Source organism: Pan paniscus, chromosome 16, assembly GCF_029289425.2.
Source record: "Pan paniscus chromosome 16, NHGRI_mPanPan1-v2.0_pri, whole genome shotgun sequence".
Lineage (NCBI taxonomy): Eukaryota > Metazoa > Chordata > Mammalia > Primates > Hominidae > Pan > Pan paniscus.
In genome coordinates, this window is record NC_073265.2 from 50,718,719 (window position 1) to 50,742,439 (window position 23,721).

Consider the following 23,721-nt stretch of genomic DNA (forward strand, 5'->3'; position numbering starts at 1 on the left):
TCACTGAGGAATTCCAGGCCCTGGGGTACATTTCTAGAACTATCTGCCCCTACAAGACCTTGCCCAGCCACACTGGTGGATTCTCTGTTCTGGGCATGAGTGTATCAGCCTCTGCATTTCTCACCCCTCACCCATTGCTGAGGTTGTTTCCTCCATCTGGCCTCTCCTTCCTCTCCCCTTTACTCATATGACTTATCCATCTTTGAGACTTTCATGTTCTACTTCATCAAGATGGAAGCTTTTTCTTGTCTATTGGGTCCACAAATTTCTCCCTTTCCTGAAATAGATCAGCAACTTTCCTTTTGTGCCCCTCATCTGGTAATGACATGCTATCCATTATTACTAGACATGATTACATACATTTTGAATCTTTACCCTTTTCTTCCAACTAGATTGAAGTTCATTGAAGAAAGAATAAGTGCCGTATGTTTTGGATAAATACATGGTAACAAACTCAAGTTTTTTTTTAACATCATTATCACCAACATCACCATCATCATCATCACCATCATGTAATATTAATAATACCTTACATTTGTTTTAACTTTTATTTTGTTTTAGATTGGGGGGTAACATGTGAAGGTTATATAGGTAAATTGCATGTCAAGAGGGTGTGTTATACAGATTATCTCTTTACCCAGGTGCTAAGACTAGTACCCAATAGTTATTTTTTCTGCTCCCCTCCCTCCTCCCATTCTCCACCCTCAAGTAAGCCCCAGTGTCTGTAGTTCCCTTCTTTGTGTTCATGAGTTCTCATCATTTAACTCCCACTTATAAGTGAGAACATGCAGTATTTGGTTTTGTTTCTGTGTTAGTTTGCTAAGGATAATAGCCTCTAGCTCCATTCATGTTCCTTCAAAAGAATACGATCCCATTCTTTTTCATGGCTGTATCGTATTCCGTGGTGTATATTTACCACATTAAAAAAAAAATCCAATCTGTCACTGATTGGTATTTAGGTTGATACCATGTATTTACTATTGTGAATAGTGCTGCAGTGAACATTTACATTCACGTGTCTTTATGGTAGAATGCTTTCTATTCCTTTGGGTATATATCCAATAACGGGATTGCTGAATGGTAGTTTTTAGCTCTTTGAGAAATTGCCATACTGCTTTCCACAGCAGTTGAACTAATTTGCACTCTCACCAACAGTGTATATGTGTTCCCTTTTCTCTACAACCTCACCAGCATCAATTATTTTTTGACTATTTAATAGCCATTCTGACAGGTGTGAGATGGTATCTCATTGTGGTTTTGATTTGCATTTCTCTCAGATCAGCGATGTTGAACTTTTCTCATATGCTTGTTGGCTGTATGTATGTCTTCTTTAGAAAAGTGTCGGCTCATGTCTTTTGCTCACTTTTTAATGGGGTCATTTTTTTCTTGTACATTTGTTTAAGTTCCTTAAAGATGCTGGATATTAGACCTTTGACAGATGCATAGCTTGAAAATATTTTCTCCCATTCTGAAGGCTGTTTACTCTGTTGATACTTTCCTTTGTTGTGCAGAAGCTCTTTAGTTTAACTGGATCCCATTTGTCAATTTTTGCTTTTGTTGTGATTGTGTTGTGATTGCTTTTGGCATGTTTGTCATAAAATCTTTGCCTGTTCCTATGTCCAAGATGTTATTGCCTACGTTGTCTTCCAGGGTTTTCATACTTGTGGATTTTATATGTAAGTCTTTAATCCATCATGAGTTGATTTTTGTATATGGTATAAGAAAGGTGTCCAGTTTCAATCTTCTGCATGTGGCTAGCCAGTTATCCCAGTACCATTTATTGAATAGGGAATCCTTTCTCCCCATTGCTTGTTTTTGTCAGCTTTGTTAAGATCAGATGGTTGTAGGTGTGTGGCCTTATTTCTTGGCTCTCTATTCTGTTTCATTCATCTATGTGTCTGTTTTTGTACCAGTATCATGCTGTTTTGGTTATTGTAGCATCGTATTATAGTTTGAAGTCAGGTAGCGTGATGCCTCCAGCTTTGCTCTTTTTGCTTAAGTTGCCTTGGCTATTTGGGCTCTTTTTTGTTTCCATATGAATTTTAAAATAATTTTTTCTATTTCTGTGAAGAATGTCATTGGTAGTTTGCTAGAAATAGCATTGAATCTATAAATTACTTTGGGTAGTATGGGCATTTTAATGATATTGATTCTTCCTATCCATGACCATGGGATGTTTTTCCTTTTGTTTGTGTCATCTCTATTTCTTTGAGCAGTATTTTGTAATTCTCATTGTAGAGATATTTTGCCACCCTGGTTAGCTGTATTCCTATTTTTTTTGTAGCATTTTTGAATGGGATTATATTCCTGATTTGGCTCTCAGCTTGGCTGTTGTTTGTATATAGGAATGCTAGTGAATTTGTACATTAAATTTTGGATCCTGAAACTTTGTTGAAGTTGTTTATCAGCTGAAGGAGCTTTTGGGTCAAGACGATGGGGTTTTCTAGAAATAGAATCATGTCATCTACAAACAGGAAGAGTTTGACCTCTTCTCTTCCTATTTGGATACTCTTTATTCTTTCTCTTGCCTGATTTCTCTGGGCAGGACTTATAATTCTATGTTGAACAGGAATGATGAGAGAGGGCATCCTTGTCATATAGTTTTCAATAGTACCTTATATCTGAATGGTGATATACATATCATTATATTAGAACCATGTAAAATGAGTGTGCTACTCATTCTCACAATACAGTTTTGAAACAGTTATGACAAATTATGTCCATTTCACAGAGGAGGAAACAAAAACCTTGTGACTTGTGCAATTTCATATTGTAAGTGTCAGAGACAGAATCAAAGACTAATTTTTGGGGGGGTGGGGGAAGGGATATTAAGATAAATCACAACTTATTTTGACTCCAAGATAAATTTGACAAAAGGAAGCTATTTTAAAATCACTAAATGAAGATGTACACACCTTCCTAGTTGAAAACTATTATGCACTAAGCATATGCTCTCCATTATCAAAGCATTTACCCATACGATACCATGTAATCCTCATAAACTTCCTAAGAAGTAAATATCACCCACTTTTACAGCCGAGGAAACTGAGGTTTATGAATTTTAACTCACCTGAAATCACACAACAGAAAGTGATAGTCTAGAGTAATCTTAGAGGGCCTGATTCCAAAACACACCCTCCTTCTATTACATTATGCTGCTTTGCTAGAACCCTAGAGCAAAAGGAAAAGGAAGAAAAAAACCTTATAACTGTGCAGACTATCTGCTCAGAGATAATACAGATATTCCTACATTGAAAAGTAGTTTCATAATCTATCTCAGTTACAGATTCATTGATGTATTTTTGTTTGTCATGTTTTTCTCACTAATTTTAATCTATTTTGATACCTATTTGCTTTATACTATCCATGCTTTGAAAAGAATAGATTTGAGACTTCTGCTTTCAGCTACAATGGTGTAAAGATAAAGACAGTGTTAAAAATTCATCTTGTAAATCCTAGAGCAAGTGCTAAAATAAAAAAAAAAAGAACAAAGAGTTACAACTAATTAGCCAATAGTGGAAACGAAATGGAATTATTAAACAACTCTATTAGTACAGAAGAATTAAGGAAAAGAAGAAAGGGACAAAGAACAAATGGGATAACTCAGAAACAAACAATGAAATATTAGATTAAATCTAAACACATTACTAATTTTATTAAATGTAAATGCTCAAAATACTCCAGCTGAAAGACAGAGATTGTCAGACTGGATAAAAAAGCAATTATATGTGGTCTAAAGAAATGTAATTAAATATAAAGATACAATTTAAAAGTAAAAAATGAAAATGATATGAGGAAATTATTTATATTTTTTGTATTTTTTTTTTCTGGCTTTATTTCCCATTCTCTGGGCCTGCTCTGTTTTTCAGTCATGTAGTTTCATGGGAGTAGTAAAGGACCAAAAATATTATCCAGACCTTCTGTTTAGTTATTAACCAATCATCTGCCACTTAATGAAACTAAGAAGGAAAAAACCTGCTAGCTGTCCAGTGTTGAACAGGTATTGATTTTTCTTCTAGGGAAACAAGGAAATACATATTTATATAGGTATGTTTCATTTTTAAATTTAAACAAATTGTTTTTGAATCATTACAATGATGGGTGTTCACTGTAGAAAATCTGAATATCTTGATAAACACAAATAAGAAATTAAAGTTATCCAATATTATGCCACTTATATTTCACACATTTCCTTTTTACCAAAGTCAAGCATGTTTTACAAAAAGGAGACAAAATTTATTTCAACTTTAAAACACATTGTGTATATCTTTTCATGTCAATATATCTTCTAAAATTCTAGTGATTATTATTCTCTCATATGGTATATTGTAATTTATCACAATAATTATAGCTAATGTGTATTGAACACTTACTGCCCGGCAACATGCTGAGCTTTACATTATTTATTTGGTCCCTATCACTGTATATCTATGTGAGTAACATTAGTTGCCATGACAATGTTCTTTTATATTGTAATTAGGCCAAGTTCTCTTGTATTATAGGAAATGTTAAATTTTCCTTTGGAATTGGCTTGGCCCAATTGGCTACTCCTTCTACCTCTAAAATGTTGGATCTTTCTATTTCTAGTTCATGTGTCCACCCAATACAGCACTTCACCTATTGAATGTATCCATGACAATGTGTCCCTCAGTTGCAAAACAAATTGAATTTTACACATTGATATAAACTTAGTGAATGCTGTGAGTGCTTCCGCATTACACTGTAGTACCTCCTAATCTCTTACATCATGTGACTAATTTGTGTCCACATTTTTTGCTATTTTTGGCAATGCTGTGATGAACATCCTTGTGGGTATATAAGTAAATTGTATTATACTCATGCCATGACTTTCCTGATGTCCAGATGTTCTCACTCCCTCTCAAGACCTGAACTATGCACTAAGATACTCTATTTGGTGCTGAGTATAAGTCTAATTCAGTGGTGTGTGAGATCGACTTCTGTTAACTTGTAAGAGTTGATGGTGTGCATCTTTTTTTACACTTAGCATTGAGCGAAATCACATCGAAATCAGCCATGGGGGTGTATTTACACTCCAGAAATCAGCAAACACTGTAAGTCAGGAAACTTTCTTTCTTTGGAGGGCAGATTGTGAAACATTTACTAGCACATCCCTGGCTTCATTGATGAGTTGATACAGGTATCTTGTATGCAGCACTACACAGTGACTCAGTTGGCATAATTCTTAATCAATATAGTGTTGTCCACCAGCCAAGAAGTCTGCAACACAGCAGTGATGAATATACAGTGTGGCGCAAGGTCACACAGCCAGTAAGTGGCAGAATCAGAATTCTAACACCAGATGTTCCCTGTCTACAAAGGCATATGTTCCTCTGCTCCATCTTCACTGTTTCAGGAAAGGGTAGGGCCCGGAGACAGACAGCCTGGCTTTGTCTCTTGACACTACGACTGTGGGTGGGTTATTAGCTTCTGTATCCCTAACTTTCCTCGTCTGCAGAAAGGGAACTAGAGTAGTACCTATGTAATTGTGATACTGTGAGGGCTAAAAGAAGTAATGAATCCAAGGAACTTAGCACAACACTGGGCACATAATAAATGCTCAATAAATATTAATTATTTTTAATATGTATATTTTAAAGCACACAGTGTAATAAAACTGATATCATCTGGAATTAATCTATCTTTTATCCCACAATGTTCGTTTTAAGGTTAGGAATGTTTGACAGTTTTGTTTTTAAAAAGATTTAAAATTGAATTGAGCACATAAATTCTTTTTTTGAAGTTAATACATATTTCACCTATAGTTCCATTATGAAACAATTATTTACCAGTTCGCTTAGTTGATCAAGTACCCTTAAAAGAAATATGTGGATTCATAGGAGTCTTTGGATATCTGGAGAAGTGATTTCCTTTAGAAAAGTTGCCATGCCATGACTTGAATACTTAATTTTGGTTAATCATTAGAAATCTGGTTGTTGCTATCTTGGACAAACATAATCCCCTTAGACATCTCTTTATGAGGAAGCTGTCCTTTGGACATAATGTTCCTGTCATTTGAAAGAACACCTCTTGATAAGTGGAAATATTAACTTTCAGCAGAGAATCTTCTTCTACCAAATTTATTCAAAATGAGTTTAATATTCTCTTTCAATTCCTCTGTCAATTGATGGTGAGGAAGAAGTTCTGGGGTCATGATTATCTATAAAACAAAGATAGGAACAGATTGAATAGAACAGTGCCTGGCCTATTGTAACCTCTGATACATATTGAATGAATAACGAATCAATCTGAAGTGGAGGTTGTGATGCGCGCGCGCACACACACACACACACACACACCCCTATAAGCAACTTATATATAATACACACACACAAAGATAACAACTGAAAAAAACCATAAAATCTAATCTGAAATAAAAGCTGTCATGTAGATCATCCATGCATTTCTCATGTTTTATGGGAGCAGTGTTTTGACGGATGGCTTTTTGTAATGTGCCTGGTACTTCTCTTGAAGTTATCTGGCAGCCCTGACACTGAACACTGAGTAAAGAGAGCACTGACCCAAGAGGGCTTCGTGGAAAGGCAGAACTGGCAGTCAATGGTCAAACCTGACAGCAAAGACCCAATCCTTTTAGCCATGTTTTCCTCAGCTGATACCCTAGACTGTGATGAGAAAGTCTGAAAACAGATCCAACATTTGAAGTGTCCTTATTATTTTTGCTCGTTTTCTAGAATTTGGATTTCAATGGCATTTCCTCTGATGCTATGGTGAAACTTTAAGGCAGTTTTTAGTTTTCTGTGGAGTTTTGACAACTGAAGCCAATTTCTCCCAGTGCAAACATAACTTGCCTCTCAGCTCTGCCCCAGGTTGAAAATGTCAGCCACTGAGAGGCCTACCCAGGCTGCTGATGGCCAGGGGCCAATCAGAAAGACACTTTTTCTCTCCCAGAGTTCCTCTCAGAGAATGTTTGCTGCCCCATTTTCTACAGGGATCAAACAGTGACAAGTGAACAGTATGAAGTGGTAAGTCAAAGTCCCCTAAATTCTAACAAGCCCAGCCCGACAGAGACCTCCAATGGCTCAAAGACACATGCTCTTCTCACTACCCTGTTCTCTGTTTCTGTCAGGCCAAATGGACTAGTGAAGTAAGGAAGATAGTGGACCTCTCCAGCTAGTTCAGTCAAGGAAGAGAAGAAAGATATATTGTGTATCAAGAAACATCAATTCTCATCCTGCCTCTGCCATCACTCGTCAAAGGAAGTGACTGCCTGGTCCCTAGTCTCCTCAGCTATCCAAAAAAGATGTGAACCACGTGATCTTGAAGGCTTTCCAAACCTGCTCTTTTAGTATTTTCAAGGATCCTACATCTATGGAGTGTTTACTGAGTGCTTTGGGTTGTCCTAACTTCTTCATATGCATCGCCTCACTTTGTTTTCACAACAGCCCGTTCCACTGATATTATTTTCCTTTTGCAGAGGAGAAAATTGGAGCTCAGAAAGGTTAGGCAACTTGGTCAAGCTCATGAATAGGTATTAGGGCAAGGATTCAACCCCAAGCCAGCCTTTTCCAAATCCCACATGCTTACTCCCTACCCTGAGCTCTGTCTGACACACCCTTGATATTTCTACAGCATTCAAAAGTATCTTAAAGTACAGTCAGATCAAAGTCTCAGGAGATCTTCTGGACACTCCTCTAAATGTCCCTTTTACAATTTTCCATCCTCCCACCCATGGGTATTAAGAGCCGAGTTCTATATTGTGTTTAATGGCAAACGTCCATGCAACACAAAGAAGCTGCAGGATCTTATCTGGTCACTTCATTTGTGCAAGCAAGGCTGTATGGAGTCCGGATGTCTGACTCATCCATCAGCCCTGGAATCTCTTTCAAAATGTACTGATCTCCTGACAGGAATGGGCAATGGCTTCACAGAAAATGGAAAGCTCTGAACTTTTGCCAAAATCTTAAACCCAATGAAACCCAACTGCTTACACTGAGGATGGGTAATAACTCTGTTCTCCTGGCTCCTGCAAAGTCAAAGACGTCTCTCCTTCCATTGCTCCAGGCTTAATGAATGACAAATTAAAGTGAGCCAAACATGTACCTAGCAAGGAGGGCTGCCAGAGATGGATTTCTGATCTAATAGCCTTAGGATTTTCTCTGACATGGTTAAGTCTGAGACAGTTCATTTAGAGGAAAAGCAGTTAAAGGAAATCTGATAGAAATCTTCCATTACTGCTAAGGCAGAGGTTTTTACGAGTCAGAATGGGGAAACAGGGAGAATATGTGCCTTGGTCTCTGTGGGCCCCTGGTACGAATTCTAATTCTTCCACTTAACTGTGTGATCTTAGGCAAGTTAGATAGACTCTCTGAGCCCTAATTTCTTTATATAAAAAACTGAGATAATATTATTTGCCACATAGATTTGTCATGAGGATTAAGCGCATTAATTATGTAATGTATCTGGTGGCACATAGTAAAAACTTAATATGTTTGTTACCCCCAAATTTCACAAAATTATGAAACTTTAGAGTAAAAAGAGACTCATGACACTAAGTTCAGACACTTGATATTACAAATTAGAAAGGTGAATTCCCAGGGACTTAAAATCCAAAATCATATAATTAATGGTATTCTAGTCCATTCTATCTGTACCTATCTGACATTTTACAGCTTCTTCATTTAAACATGTACTTATCCATCAATCAACACAATTTATGGAGTGTCTCGTATGCACTCAGCACCATGTTAAGAAGTGTGAAGGATTAGAAAAAAGCATCTCAGGCCTCATCAACAATAGGTGTAGAGACCCTGCTGTGTACTGTGTTCTGAGCTTCAGGCCTGGGGATGATAAATTAAGTGTAAGACATGGTACATGGCTCTAAGGGAAGTCACCATTTAGTTAAGAAAACACTATCTCACACAGAACAAGTAGAGAGCCAAGTAAGGTGTCTTGTATAAATGCAAATGGTATGGTTTAGATGTGGAGCTAGGAGAAGAAAATAAGTAAGCACTGGAAGACTTGGGAAAGGCTTCCTGGCGTTGTCTAGCATTGAAGGATTATCTTCCTAAAGAGTCTACAGATCGTCCCTGACTTAGGTTGGTTCAACTTAAATGGAATGAAAACAATAGACATTCAGTACACTTCTTGATGTATGAAGGAACTATGTGCAGATAAACCCACTGCAAGTTGAAAATATCGTTGGAAGTGCATATAAATAAATAAGTTTATTGGGATATGACCCCATTGCAGTTGAGGAGCATCTGTTCTTTTAATGTCAAAGAGAGGCTCGAAGAGCTCCTTGTGCTCCTGGGAAGATGACCACTGAGCCTCTTTCTACCTACCTTTGCCTAACCCACCAACCACTGAACACTGAGCCCCTGCAACTGCCTGAGAGGACAGTCTCTGGACAAAGGCTATAATTAGAATAGATTCTTCACCTCCCCTTAAGAGACAATAAGGAAACCATTACACTTTATATCCTTGGGAACCTTCACTTCCACAGAAGTCTGTGCCTCCCAGCTTCAAATTCTTAGACTCCCTCTTCAAATGGACCCTTTGGACTCTTCTTGTACCCTACAACTGTATACATCTTCTGATCTGTGGAACCAGGGTCTGGCATAAATGAAATCTCCTCTTTGTACTCTGAATAATTTATCCACTTTCTTGCTGATGCCTGGTTCTCCCCTCTGGACCTTGCCTCCGTGCCAACCCCCACTACTAGGAGAAGTTCCTTTTTCTCTTACTTCCTATATACTACAGGCCCTGGGGTGACGCGGGGTCCTCCTTGCTCATCATTGCTGCTTCCAGGCACCATCCCACCATTAAAAATGCTCTTTTAAATACATGTCATCAAATTACACCACTCACACCTTTTACTTCCTCTCTTGTAAGCTTGATTTATTTCGTTAAAACTATGAGCCCCAAGTTTATCATGTTTCTTTCTAACACAACTTCTGTAACCACTCTTAGATACTGGTGACCTCAGTATCTGTTGTATGTTTCTACATTTAACCTCATCAACCTGTTCTCATGGTCAAATCCTAAACCTTATAATTTGAATAATGGTACCAGCTTGGAAAACTCAATTTCAGACATCTCAGCCTCACACCACCCCCGTTAGTCTTTGTAGCTTAATTTCTTTGATATGCCCATTTCAGTCATTTTTCACTGCCCTGAACCTCTAATCTGCTGATCCAACCCCTTGCCCGTAACTATCCACATGCCCTCCCATCTCTTCTTACCTAACTTAGGTGCCATGACCCATCACTCCCTTGCACATTGCCTCATCATCTACCCTTTGCCCTTCTCTCCGTTTTCTTACTTACCTGGAAAATCCTCACCTCTGGTTAAATTTGATGTCCACACTCCATATCTGAATCTGAGAAACTGAACATGGCTGGAGGAAAAAACAGTTGATTGGTCACACTTTAAATGTATGACCACAAATTTTACATATTTCCTTAGTCAATTCACGCTTTGTCTCACGTAGATAACTATTTTATACCTTTTCCAGTTTCCTTACATCTTCCTCACCCTATCCCATCCTTAGGCTTAGCAGATGGCTTTCCCTCTTATATCAGTGAGAAAGATATTTAATTAAAGAAAACTTTCTCTATCTTCCCATGCTTTCAAGTCTAGACACTCTGCTCAGCCCCAGATCATATGCCTACTTGTCAGCTCGAAGATATTGCTTCTGCGATTGCCCATATTCTCTCCTAACTAAAATTTCTCCTATATCCTAGATTTTCCTCTTAGGCAAACCATTGTGGTTCCATATTTGCAATCTCAAACCAACCATAATCCCTTTGAGTCCAAATCCCCTTTATTTACAGTTTTATTTGTAGCAAACCTCTGAAAGAGTGATCTACAGTGACCATCCATCTCCTCTCCAGCACCTCCCATTCTATCTTGAGTCTCCTCGCCTCAGGTCTTTGTTCCTACCACCCACTGAAGTCCTCTTGCCAAGGCCCTGATGTTGTTCAAATCTAATGATTAATTCTCAGTGCCCACACGATTTTCTTGAAGTGTTCTTAAGAATTTCCCTTGCTGAAATATTCTGGGATATCTACTCTTCTGCTTTTTCTCCTACTTTACTAGCTACTGATCTCACTTATTTAGCTAAATTCTCCTTTTTTCTTTTTCCGGATATTTCCAAATATTCAAGTGTACTTGGGCTCACACTTCAGGTCACCTTTCTTTCTAGCTCCTGTCCCTAGGTATTCTTGTCAAGTCATCTTGTTTTTCAGTGCCATTATTTAAACATACTAGTGACTCCCAATTTTATAGATTCAGACCTCACTTCAACCCCAAGTTCCAGACTCGTATATACAACAGCCTACCAGCTGATTGTCTAATAGCCATTACAAACTTAACATGAAAATGAATCTCTTGATACCCTCTCCCAAACCCTAATTGCCTTCTCCCTTAGTCCTCTCCAATTCAGTCATAGGCACCACCGCTCACCCAGTTGCTCAGGACAAAAGCCTTGGAAACATCCTTAATACCTCTCTTTGCTTTACACTCTGCCTCCCTACACACAAATCCAGCTCATCTGACATGTTGCAGGTTCTATTTTCAAAAAATATTTCCCAAGTTCCAGATTTTGCTTCTCTTAATATAGTATCTAGATTTCCAGACCAAGCCTACCCTTAAAAACAATACAAATGCTAGTTTGAAAACGTTTTAAACTCTTTTTTGAGACTAAGGTCAAAATCTCGGTGGAGGTAAGAATTCAGACAGATAATCATTGCACTTCGGAACTTGTGCCATGGAGTATTTAATAAAACTGAAGAACTTGAGTTTCATATTTTATAGCCTACGCCTCTATATGAAGAGATTGATAGCAGAGCTTTCTGCCACAAAGCTAAGACCATTAAGAGTTATGTCTTTCATGGAAGAGACAACCAAAAGTAAATCCGCTTCACTTTCAAACCTCAACCAACTGCAAGAAAAGTTGCACTGATGCTGAGCAATGATGAAAAAAGCTCCTGAGAAACTGTCACCATGAGTCACTCCTAAAATTTATTTGTAGCCCAAATTTACATTATCTAGATGGTTCTAAATTGTTAAGCTGTGAATTTAGCTGAAAGGAGACCTAGGTGGTAGATATTCCAGGCCCCTGTAAGAAGCAGATGCAAATTCTCTACGGAAAAATTGATCTTTTGTCCTAAGCCTCAAAGGAGTCCTACACATAATTTTCTTGACAAATGGTAATATCACAGTAAAGAAAAAGAGACTTTGAATACTGGAATTGTCACACACTGAATTAATTTAGCCATGTTTACTATGTTTAATATACATATTAATTTTCTTGAATAGGAAACTCTAAAGAATAGTCAAGCAGATTTTCAACAGAACAAAATTAAGCCTCCAGAAATAAAAAATATAATCATTGAAAATAAATATCAATTAAATGGTTAAACACCAAATTAGAAGCTGTTGAATAAATAATTAATAAACTGAATTATATGTTTGAAGAAATAATTTAGACTGTAACACAGAAAGACAAATAGAAAGTATGAAATAAGCTTAAGAAAAGCAAAAAATTGTGTGAAAATATTGAACATCCAACTAAATGAATTCCAGAAATAAAGGAGAGAGGACATTAGAAAGGGACATTATTAGATGAAGGAATAGTTGAGAAACTTTCAAAAGTGATAAACCCCACCAATCTACAGTTTCAAGAGACCTAATTAATCCCAAGTAGAATAAATAAAAAAATAAAATTCACATCTTGACACATAAACATGAAATGCAAAAGAAACAAATACAAAGAAAAGACTTTAGCAGCATCTAGGGGGAAAAGACAGGTTACCCTTAAACAGCAACAGTGACACTAACAACTGATTTTTCAACAACAGCAATGAAAGCTAGAAATTCTAGAGGATGTACTTCATGTACAAGGAAAATGATCCCAGATGCTAGTTCTGTGCTGCAGGAAGACATGAAAGGCAAAGTATACCGTGAATACATAGGTAAGTCTAATCTTAACTATGTAGCAGCCACTCCTGTGCATTTGTTCAAGCTCTGTTTACTTTTCGTTTTAGTTAGGCAGTGAGGCTACCTTTCTTAGGGTGCCTGGCAATTAGTTATAGGCATGTGACTGTCTTTTGGCCATTAGTGTCTGAGCAAAAGTAATGTGGGTTACTTCTGGAATAAAGAGGTAAAGAAATGGTTGTGCCTTCTCCCATGGACTCTTCTCATTTGCTGGCTTAATGAAGAGTGTTCCAAGAACTAAATGAAGGTAGAGCCATAGGATGGAAGAAGCCTGGATCCCTGAATGGCCACAAAAAATGTTGTTCAACCAGAAATATCCCCCATTGGAGTGAAGCATGAGTAAGAAATAAACTTCTATAATACAACCACCGAGATTCCAGGATTTAACTTTGAATCCCTAGCATTACCTAACTAACACATTTACTGAAGGGTTAAAACAAGGTTCTGAATCAGAACACGCTATAACAATTGCCTGTAAGTTGGGGAGTAGGTATGAGTAAATATGAAACTTAACTCTTCTGAGATTCTTGATTTGTCCTAAGGGAAGGTAGAGGTATAAACTTTGACCTTCAATACATTACATATACATTACATATACATATTGTAATCTCTCAGGTGACCACTAAAGAAGAGAAGCATAGAACATAAATTCCAAAAGTGAGAAAAACTTGAATAAGTAAAAATAATGAAAAAGAAGGTCACAAAGAAGGGTCAAATAAAAAGCATAAAATAAGATGGTAAACATAAATATAGAGGCAATTGCATTAAAGGTAAATAGACTAAATGTTTCCGATAAAAGATAAATCAGAATGGACTTTTAAAAGCAATTATATGGTAGTTACAAAATATACATCCACAGGAGAATAGTTCCAGGACCCCTAACCCATGGATACCAAAATCCACTGATACTCAAGTCTCATATAAAATCACCTAGTATTTACACATAACTATGCACATCCTTCCATATACTTGAAATAATTTCTAAATTACATATAACACCTAATACAATGTAAATGCTATATAAATAGTTGCTATGCTATTTTTTAAAATTTGTACTGTACTTTTGTTGTTGTATTGTTATTTTTTATTGCTTTTTCCTAAATATTTTCCATCCATGGATGGTTGAATCCACAGATGCAGAACCTGTAGATATGGAGGGCTGACTATATCAGACTATCAAGTGACACGTTCTTCTCATGAGGATAGCAGAAGCAACACAAGAGTGAGTAGTAGCACAGGATATCTCTAAGGTTAAAGTTTGGATGAAAGTGGCATACAGTCATTTTCACTGATGCTCTTTTGGTCACTAGTCACATAGACAAGCCCATCTGTCAGTGAGGTAGAGAAATATATACCACCTCAAGCAAAAAGAATTGCAATGTCACATGGCAAAAGATATGGACATAGGGAAAAGTGAAAAGTTAGGAATAATAAGGCAATTTATCAGAAATAGAAGAAAATTTCTTTTAACTGATAAATGATATCTACATAAAGTAAGCAAAAATCTACAACAAATAACATACATAGCTATGACACTTGAATGGTTTCTCTTTGAGATAGGGAGAACATAAAGATGGCTCCATTACCATTTTTATTTGACATTTTTGTTGAATATCAGTGGCAAATCAATGTACGGAAATCATACACTAGCAGTCTACATACTAGCAACAAACACGTTTTCGAAAGATACAGTTAATGCCTCAGCAATATAGAGTATACAGTTGACCCTTGAACAACATAGGGGTTGGGGCACTGATCCCTCTGTGCAGTTGAAAATTTGTATATAATTTTGGTTCCCTCAAAACTTAACTACTAAGAGCCTACAGTTGCCTGGAAGCCTTACCAATAACATAAACAGTTGATTAACAAATATTTTATATGTTAACTATGTCATATACCATATTTTTACAATAAAGTTAGAAGAAAAGAAAATATTAAGACAATCATAAGGAAGAGAAAATATATTTACTCTTCATTAAGTGGAAGTAGATCATCATAAAGCCCTTCATCTTCATCATCCTCACATTGAGTATCCTGAGGAATTAGAAGAGAAAGAAGGGGGTTGGTCTTGCTGTCTCAAGAGTGGCAGAAGTGGAAGAAAAATCCACATATAAGTGGACCCTACAATTCAAACCCGTGCTGTTGAAGACTCACCTGTGCTTAGAAATGTACATAATGCACGATGTTCAAGACCTTTCAGAGCAAATTATAAAACTTTATTGAAGAATAAAGAAGATCTAAATAGAGAAATATATGGCCTTTATGGATTGGGAACACTTAATACAGCAAAGATACCAATTCTTTCCCAAATTGATCTATACATTCAATGTATCCCAGTCAAAATCCAGACAGGATTTTGGATTGAACTTAGAAGTAGATACCAAAATGTAGATGGCTGGGAACCATCTGTTATAGCCGTATGAACAGGGGACCACGGGGAATCAGAGAAGTAATTGATTTTCCTAACTGAAACTCAGACAGAAGGGCGAGGTAAATGGTGCCTTTGAATAGCTCTATAAATCCATACGGAAAGGGGGAAATAGGCTCTTAATGGTTGAGACAAAAAAATGGGGCAGGAGGTTGAGAATAAATTTTCCAGAGACTTTTGACAGCAAACTGGAATAAAAGTCATGAGTCATCTCAGCTGGAGTCTGAACTAAGATTTAAGTTAAGAAAGAGGCAATTTATTCAAGTCTAAGGTTATATTCAGGGCTAGGATTTATGCAAGAGGTCCAGGTATTTGATTTTTTAAAAATAGCTTTTATGAAATATACTTCAATGAACACTGAACACAGAACAATGTAGATGTAGCATTATATATCTTCATATTTATATTTGGCTGTTTTAATTATGAGTTGTACTTTTGTAAGGAAAGACACAGATGCTTGTGTTGCCTTCTAAGTCATTGGTTCTGAACCTTGGCTTTCATTAGAAACAAGCAGGGAGCTTTAAAAATCCTGATGCCCAGGCCACATCACAACAATCAACTCAGAACCCCTGGGAGCGGGGCTGGAGCATCACCAGTTTGTAAAATTTCATTTGTGATTCTAAGGTAGAGTCAATGTTGACAACCTCTGCTTTAAGTAAAACCAAGCCTTCGTGGTTGTTGGCTCATTAAAGATATCAATTTTGAGAGCCCTCTCTAGGCAAATTAACCCAAAATTTCTGTGGATACAGCTTAGGGACTGTCATCTTCCCAAAGCTCTCCAGGTAATTCTAACTTGCTGCCAGGGTTGGAAACCACTGGTTTTAGGCCTTCTACTTGATCTTAGCCACCACTCTCAGCATTGCAGTACCTAATGCTGATTTTCTATAACAGATGTCACTCTTACACATCTGGATAACTCTTTGAGTGGTGAAATGGCTAAGTCCAATTAAGAAACTTATCCAACATTTATTTACTGACTGTCAAATACACAAATAGCATTTGTCTTTGGATGAAAAAAAAACCCTAAACAAATACATATTCTAGTTTTTGGTAAATTGTAGGTGGTCCCAGTACCACCAAACTCTGAAAAGACCCTAACAACATTAAGGATAATTTATTAAGATACAAGGCATGTATATCTTTTCTCCAATCCCTCAAATACAGTCCAGTCATATGAACCATATAGCACCTCTCCCATTCTCACAGCTTGGGAAAAGGGGAGCGGGCAAGGGGGTGATAATAGAAGGCAACATCACACCAAATATTATAATAGTCCTGTCAGCCCTGTCGTACCTGAGAAGTGTAGTTCACACTCACAAGAGCAGTGTAGCAAGTTATGCTCCTCTGGCACCTCCTTGGCAGGCATGTAACTACTAAATGACTTAGCAAAATCTGGAGCTTAGAGGCCAGGGCACTCATTTGCAGCTGAACATATTGGTAGGAATCATCCGTGGACCCCATGGACACCATGGCTTTGAATGGTATTTCTCCATGTGCCCCTTCACTGGATGCCAGTTCATAGGGAAAGCATGATCCCCAAAAACCTAAGGAACAAACTCTGTATTCTAAAACGTTTCATTATGCTTCTATTTTATAACGTTCTTTTGCAGATATTATCTCATGCAAGATAGGTTGTCATTCTGTTTCATTTTTATGTATTGCCTTCATGGGTTGGAACACTTAATATGGCAAAGATATATAAGATATTCTGGATATATAGAAATCCAGAAAAATGAGGAAGTGGCTCAGGGCCCCGTGATGAGTAGGGACAGACCTGGGATTTAAACTCAAGTCCTTCCCCCTAGAATCCATGCTTTCCTCTCTATTATAATAGGAACACTTGACATCAGTTTGATGCCTTGTGATACACAAAGCACATTTCCAATAATACTTTTTAACGAGAAGATATAAGTAAAATAACAATATGCCAAGCACATAATAGGCACTTGATATATAAACTTCCTTCTGCTTCTTTTTATTCATATATTATTTACTGTTCTCTTTTGCTCAAAGGAATTTGAGTAGACCATAACCTTTATTAACCACAGGGCCTAATAAAATAAGCAGGATTGGCCATCACATTCTGTCTCCTAATATATTCCTTTGAGTGAAATGGTTTCAAGGTCAGAACATGGAATTGAGCAGTGCATGACCTGGGGCTTCATAGGCCAAAGGGAGAATGACAAATAGCTCTACATACCAGAAAGAGCATGGCCTCTGATCCAAAAGGAAAGTTGGAGCCCGAAACTTCAATTCTAGATCAAGTTTCCACAATGGTGTTCACCTTTACTTTGGACAGATTTCCTCTTCATAATTGTTATGGACTGACGTAAGGGTTTGGCCACTAAGATACTGTTTTGACCAGAGTCCCAGGAATAGTTATATCCTTTCCAGATAATCCTTCTTCCTTATCCTCTCCATCCACTCTCTATCCTGAGACTGTTGTACACAGGAGACACAATAGCAGAAAGGGAACGAAAGTGCCAGGTCATTGACAGCTGTGTGAGAGTCCAACTCCCAAACTAAAATGCTGATAAAAACCCTTGTTACAGCAGGTGGGTTAGGCTTGAAGCCAAAGTGGACAAACCTCCAGCCCTCTCCTAATCCCCAGGCCCCCTTATACTATGGGACCAGTGTGTTTCACATGAGGCTGTGAAGACGGAGAGAGATGGTCAAGGTCAACTTATCCACCCAGCCATATGGAAACAAAAGAGAGAGGGATACGAGACCTCCGAGGGGCTGTGTCTGTCTCACTCTACCAATTCCACTCCATTTCCACTGCAAAGAGGAAGTTGAGTGTAAGAGCAAGAGGGGAGCCCTGGGTTTTGCCTTTTAAGACACAGTAGCCATGTTTGCTGGTAAAATGTGGCCCCATGAATGTTTTGCACTATGATCAACCAGCTCATCAACTCCTCCTCCCCTGTAGGGAATGCAAGGTCTAGGAGTGGAGTGGATGGAAGTAGGCCTGGTTGGGAAGATGGGTAGAAATATCCTCATTTCACACATAGCAGATACAGGTTCAATTTTCTTCGTTCCTTTCTTTGCTTTTCTTTTATTCTTTTGCTCTAAAATATCATGCTTATAGATTTTATGATGGTAAAGTCTTGGCAAAAAATTTAACGCTAATACTACCTTTAAGGAAAACAGAACATACCATGTGTCCTGCAATCACAGGGCCCATATTCTGACAGATTATTGACCACAGAATAATACTCCTCTGCCCCGTCGTAATTCCCTTGTTGTATGTAGCAAGAATTATTCCCTGAGTTTCTGCGTTTCCACATGAAGAAGGCTATTCTCTTTTGTTAGGATGCTCAAGGTCCACTTTTAACAACTTTGAAGTTTTCTGCTTATAAGGATCTCCTACTGACTGCCTTCAGGCAGGTAGGAATCCTGAGGCCCTCTGTGTCCACTCTATTTTCAAGACTTGTTCCTGCGACCTTTTATCAGTCATGCACTCCTTATCTCCTAAATAGTTGTCAGATCAGTCCCCTCCTCTCTACCCCCATCACAATGGCAATAGCTTCTTCTTAAACTCATTTTCCTAGCCTAATCTTTTTTTTTTTTTTTTTTTTTTTTTTTTGAGACAGTTTCACTCTTGTTGCCCAGCCTGGAGTGCAGTGGTGTGATCTTGGCTCACCGCAACCTCTGTCTCCTGGGTTCAAGTGATTCTCCTGCCTCAGCCTCCTGAGTAGCTGGGATTACAGGCATGTGCCACCATGACTGCCTAATTTTGTATTTTTAGTAGAGATGGGGTTTCTCCATGTTGGTCAGTCTGGTCTCGAACTCCCAACCTAAGGTGATCCACCTGCCTTGGCCTCCCAAAGTGTTGGGACTACAGGCGTGAGCCACTGCTCCCAGCCTCCCTGGCCCAATCTTTTCTCTCTCCAGTCCACATGTCCCTCTCCAGATGTAAGATTTAATTCTGATCATGTTCTTCCCCTGGTAAATATCCTTTGGTGGCTGCCCATTGCCTATGGCTGAAGTTACCAGCTCCTTAACATGAAATTTAAGGTTTTCTATGACCTAGCTCCTTAGAATGCTCAAACGTCATTTCCTTCCTTCGAATTTTACGTACCAGCAACATCATTCTTCAGGTAGTTTCCAGTATACCTGCACACGCTATGTTCTTTCATCCCCATTCCTCTGCTTGGAATGTCTCCTTACCTACTTATCATGCCTACCCCCTTCTTCATCTGGCCAATTCTCATTTTTCCTTTCCACGTTCAGCTCAGGTGCTACTTTCTCCAGGAAGCATTTTGGCTATCCCACCCCACTCCCTGCTGCTGTTGCCTAAGACATTATCTGTACTGTTGCCACAGCATGTACTATACAATGTGAAATTTTGTCCTTGCCACTAGACTGCAGAACTCAGGGACTATTCTCAGTATCCTCAGCCTCCAGAGCTTTGAAGTAGGAGATCTGCATGCCACATTTCTTACAACCCAAAATAAGGCTTAGAAATAGCTTCAGCAATTCACATGGGAACCAAGCACTTGCTTAAATAGTATTATTTGCAGGTAAAATGGCAAAGTCCATCTCTCATACTAATTTCATGGGTTAGCAGCAGCTACCTGGTTATCTCTTGAGGATTATGAAGAACTTCTGGATGCTATGAAAAAAAGTATGACTGAGGATACCCACCATTAGGACAAGAGAAGTGCCCTATAGCTGCCATTCTGGATATAAAAGAAAAGAAACTCATATACATTATCATCTAGATCAGATAATATACACATGTGGCTCTATGGTTATTTTGCTTTGTTTTAATTTCAGTACTAACCTGCATTCTTATGTGTTACTGATCCCATATTATTGATCACGTACTGGTTGTCAGACACATTATGTAACTTTCTGTAATCACTGTTATTAAGATAGTAGAATATTAACTTAAGGTGGTGGGCCTGGAATTCAAACCCTGCTCTCCCTAACTTAGAGGTCCTGGCTCCATCCAGTGCATCAGCTCTGTCTTCCTTTAAGTTCGAGCTATTGTTACCCAATGTCAAATCAACACTGATCACGAATGACGGAGGCGCAGCCCCTGACAAGATGGAGCTGGAAATAAGCCTGCTCAGGGCCCTTAGCCGCATCCAAGCACTTGTCCTGGACCGTGCCTCTCACTGTGCAGGGTCTGAACACTTGAACTCTCTCTGCAGCCCTGGCTCATGCCTCACTACTCACTTGCTGGCTGCCCACGACCCTGGCTGGGTGTGATGGAGCTGCTTCTACCCTGACCCTTGGCCTCGGGAGAGAGGACCCTACTTGCCCCTAAACGCTTTCCCTGGCTCCTCACTCTGCCACAGGGACCAACGGTAAGTCCAAGTGAGAATTGGCCAAAAGCTGAGGAAAGTGGAATGGATGTACAGGATACAGAGCAACATGCCAACTATTGAGACTTCTCCTGGGTCTGCTGCCTGCCTCCTCTCCTGGGGGCAGTTCACCCCATAATGTGGAAACTGCCCCAGGCCTTAGAATCTGGGCTGAGCCAACCCCTGTGCCAGGAAAAGGGAGTATTTGTTCTTTTTTCTTCAGAATATTCTAAGTCCTGCCTTCCAAGTTCTCATTTCCTGACCTAAGACTGTTCTTCCAGGATGAGACACAGTGAAAGAGCCCACACTCTTTGGGTGAAACTCCACCCTTGTCCCCAGTTCCAGAGTGCGGCCTCACTCTCATAACCTGGTGACTCAGTCCCAAGCCTGACATCAGTATGTTTCCCAAAGCCAGAGTTTTATGTCATCATGGTCATCTTTTTACACAAGTCTCACCATAGTAGTTCCCAAAGAGAACTCTATCTTAGTGGGCCATGGACTTCGAGTCTCCTCACTGAACTAACTTCCAATCCATTTAATGAATGTTGAAAGAGCAGTTGCTATATATCTATTATTCCAAGTTTATTATGGCAGTGATAGATAATTCTTCAGAGAGGGAGGTAAGGGGGAACAGAAGGAAGGGAGAAAGGAAGACAGGAGAGAAAGAAGGAAGGAAGGGAAGGAGGAAGAAAAGAAGGAGACAAGGAAAAAAGAAAATGAGTAATAAAGGTGATTTCCATTACTGGGATTAGAAGGGTGAGACATGCCTATAGTCAAGACTCATTGGGAAGGCTTTGATGTGGAAACTGGGTCTCTCTGTGGGAACCAGCAAGGCAAAGAGTATACTTGAGAGGGCCCTAAAAACAGAGAACCGCTCCCACTGCCCCCAATTCAAGTGAGGATGCCCATTCCTGTTTCTAAGGCTACCGGATAGCACCAGCCATAGTCACTACCCAGCTGCCTGCCCTAGGAGCTCTCCATGGTCCACCCATGCACAACATCAGGCAAGCTGAGGCCAAGCACCCACACTGACCCACTTCTCCATGTTTACTAAGGCCTGATTGCCTTAAGAAATAAAGGGACAGATTTTAGCAAGGTGGGGAGGAAGGCAGAGCAAGGTTGTGGCAGATCACATGGTCATCAAGGTGGGAGGAAGCCATTCATTAAAAAGCATATTCTTCCAATGATGGATGGATACCTCTTCTTTGATGTTCAGGTGGCATGTTTTAAGATTGGTCTCTAGACAAACCTTTGCAAGGTAATTAGTTCCAACTATTGCTTATCATATATTCCTCTCCATGCTTTTGTGTCTCATTTGTCTGTTTGTCTTTTCTGCTCTATTTTCAGACAAAGGGGACTTAAGCAAAAAAAAAAAAAATTTCCAAATGTATTCATGAATATTTTAGCATGTATTTTGTGTACACATTCAATATTCTCTCCAGGGCACTCAGAGCAAGGAAGCGATAAGAGGAAGCTAGACCACTGTTTGGTGCTGGCTGCCCAGCGGCTGATGGTTTCAGGAGGAAGGGGCCGATTCCCTAAGCTGACATAGCCTGAAGGGCTTCTGCAAAGCCAAAAGATGACATAGAGTTTTCCTGGTAAAAGGCAGAGGGTGGTAGGGGTGTGAGGGAGTGAGGTGAGGAGGAGAGGAAAGGAACAAGAGGACAAACTACCATGTCTCTAAAGAGGTATAATGACTGCCTGAATTCATTCACTCACTCCAAATAAGTTGAACACTTGCTGTGATCCTGGATCTACACTGCTTTTAGGGATACAAAGTTGAGACATAGTCACTGCAACAAGGAGCTCATAATCAAGAGGGATGCTAGCACAGAAATCAGCAGCCATGACTCAGTGTCGTGGATGCTGTGAAAGAAGCATCAAGGGGGAAGGAGAAGCCACAGGAGTGGGAAGTGGTATTCAGGAAAGACTTCCTGAGGGAGGCCATACTTGAGCTAAGCTCTAGAGGATGAGTTGCCTTTAGACAGAGGGCCTCCATCCAGGAAGCCACATGCATGAAGGTCCTAATGCATGAGAGGCTGAGGCCAAGCCCATGACCAGAGTGGCCCTGAGTGGCTGGAGTGAGAGAAGGGGAAGGCGCAAGAAGGAAGGCTGGAGGAGTAGAGCTCTGTTGCAGAGTGGCTGGTGTGCAGTGCTAAGGAATGTGAACTTTACTGACAGACAACAGATTTAGAGTCATTTAAGGATTTAGAACCTGCTCAGCTTTGCATTTTGGAAAGGTCACCCTGATAAAGGTTTTGAGGATCCATGAGCAGGGAGAGGTGAGATTATTGTAATGATGCAGGAGAGAGATGCTGAGGGCCTGGATGGAAGCAGTGGGTGGGAAGAGGGCAAGGGGATGAAGAGGAAGGATGGGATGCAGATACATTAGAAGTCAAAGGGACAGATCACCAATGAGATGTGGTGCACGTGGGAGTCTAATCCTTCCTCCCACAAGTGCCTGTGGGTGAGGGAGGGCAATAGTGGTTAAGAGCTAGGTGATCTGGGTTCAGAGGTCATCCAGTTGCTGCCATTTACCAACTCAGTGATTTTGGGCATCTGCTTCTGCTCCCATAAAAGAGAAAGGGGTAATGAAAGATTAGCTTAGGCAGGCACCTGTAGTTCCAGCTACTTGGGAGGCTGAGGCAGGAGAATCGCTTGAACCCGGAAGGCAAAGGGTGCAGTAAGCCAAGACTGCGCCACTGCACTCCAGCCTGGGTGATAGAGAAGACTCCATCTCAAAAAAAAAAAAAAGAAAGAAAGAAAAGTAAAATTAGCTCAATACTGATAAAAGTCAACTCTTGTAAAAACCCTTAGAACAGTACCTGGCATAAAATAAGTACTCTATGCATGTGCTCAATAAAAGAAAATCTAACCCTTGAGCTGGGGGAGAGATACCAGAGGGAATGCGTTGGGATGGGGTAAGGCTAGTTTCCTAGTCAGGGTGAAAGGTGGTCTAGACCACAGTGCCACTCAGAGTGTGGTGCTAGGACCATTGTTGCTCCTAGA